Consider the following 2351-nt stretch of genomic DNA (forward strand, 5'->3'; position numbering starts at 1 on the left):
ACTGTCACTTCTCCGATAGGTCAACTTATAGTCTTTTATGCCTTGTAGATATCGAAGTACTTTCTTAGGTGCTTTCCAGTGATCTAGACCAGGATTAGATTGATACCGGCCTAGCATTCCAGCAATGTACGCGATATCCAGACGAGTACAGACTTGAGCATACATAATGCTTCCAACTACAGATGCATAAGGTATCATCGCCATTTGCTCTTTTTCAGCCTCTGTTTTCGGACATTGAAAAGAACCAAAAACATCTCCCTTAATTACTGGAGCCACAGAAGGAGAGCAATGTTTCATGTTATAACGAGTGAGGACACGGTCAAGGTAGGCCCTTTGGGATAATCCCAAAATCCCCTTAGCTCTATCTCGGTATATTTCGATGCCAATAACATAAGCGGCCTCTCCGAGATCCTTCATATCAAAATTATGCGAAAGTATGCACTTTGACTCATGCAACATGTCTATACTATTACTTGTCAATAGAATGTCATCTACGTAAAGGACAAGTATAGTAAAGTTGCTCCACTTGATTCTTAAGGAAACCTTGTTTCTTCATGACTTCATCAAACTTTAAGTACCACTGCCGTGAGGCTTGCTTCAGCCCGTAAATGGATTTCTTCAACTTGCAGACTAAGGGTTCTTGACCTTCGGGTTTAAAACCTTCTGGTTGTTGCATGTACACGTCTTCATACAAGTCGTTGTTAAGGAAAGCGGTCTTGACGTCCATCTGATGTAGCTCTAGATCAAAGTGAGCTACGAGGGCCATTACGATCCTTAAGGAATCTTTTCGAGAGACAGGTGAAAAGGTCTTTTGATAATCAATTCCCTCTTTCTGAGTGTACCCTTTTGCAACCAATCATGTTTTGAAGTGTTCAATGTTTCCATTTTGATCTAGCTTGGTTTTGAACACCCATTTAGATCCTACGGGTTTTACTCCGTCGGGTAATTCTACTAGATCCCAAACATTGTTTTTCTTCATGGAGTCAAGCTCATCGAGCATGGCATTATTCCATTCAGAAGACTGGTCACTAGTAATGGCTTCATTGTAAGAGGTAGGAGCAGTATACCTTTCGGCATCCATTTCTGCTTCAGTCGGGTAGGTTACATAATCATCAAAATTAGTAGCAGTTTTAGTTCTAGATGACCTCCTGAGCTGATTAGCGGGTTCTGCATTGTACTGATGTTTGTCGTTCAGGGTGCCTTCATTCTCGGATGGATTCAGAATAGCATCAGGTTCTGAGCATTGAGTAGGTGGTGTAGTGACGCGTGGAGTGGGTACAAGAGGAGTGATCAGAGGCAAATTAGTAGTCGATGTAGATCCAGAGGAATAAGGGCAAATTGGAGTTGGCTAACATATTATGCACCATGTTCATTAGGGTCTTGTTTCTCCTTTCAGCAACACCGTTTTGTTGAGGAGTACCGGGCATGGTGTATTGGTTCACAATCCACTGGCTTTTACAAAACTCATAAAATGGACCAGGGGCTTGTCCCAAATCAGTATGTCTACCATACTATTCACCTCCTCTATCTGATCGCACAACTTTTATTTGAAGATCAATTTGTTTTTCAACTTCAGTTTTATAATCTTTGAAAGTTGTAAGTGATTCAGATTTTTCCTTAATGAGATACAAGTACATGTAACGAGAATAATCATCTATAAAAGTGATAAATGAATTATGTCCTGTTATTCCAACGATGTTGTAAGGGCAACTAATGTCAGTATGAATAAGTTCTAATAATTTTGAACTCCTAGTGGCACCTTTCTTAGTCGTGGATGTCATTTTGCCTTTGAGGCATTTGACACATGTTCCAAAATCAGTGAAATCGAGAGATGGTAAGACTTCATCCTTCACAAGTCAAGATAAGCGATCTCGTGAAATGTGGCCTAAACGTTGATGCCACAACATGGATGAAGTTTCTAAGTCTCATTTTCTCTTGGTCTTTGTTAAGTTCTCATTAATATTATATGATAACAAAGATTTGGAGAAGCTATCATCTAGTTCTAACTTATAGAGACCATTATCCAGAAAACCAGTACCAAACAATTGAGAATTTAAAGAAATAGTAAGTTTGCCATGACCATGGGAAACATAAAAACCATCAATGTCTAACTTTGGTCCTGATACAAGATTCCGAGTAATCTCAGGAATATACAAGGTATCATAAAGTTTAATACATTTTCCATTTTTCATAAGTAATTCTAAGGTTCCCACAGCTTTGACAAATAGTTATTATCCATTCTCCATCTTAAGTGTTCTTTGGTTTCTTTTCAGCTTCCGGATTGTAAGGAATCCCTGGATTGAATTGGTCACATGAACCATACAACATTTGAATTGGTCAAACCACCAAGT

The sequence above is a fragment of the Phaseolus vulgaris genome, chromosome 4 (genome assembly GCF_051622355.1).
Source record: "Phaseolus vulgaris cultivar YP4 chromosome 4, ASM5162235v1, whole genome shotgun sequence".
Classification (NCBI taxonomy): Eukaryota; Viridiplantae; Streptophyta; class Magnoliopsida; order Fabales; family Fabaceae; genus Phaseolus; species Phaseolus vulgaris.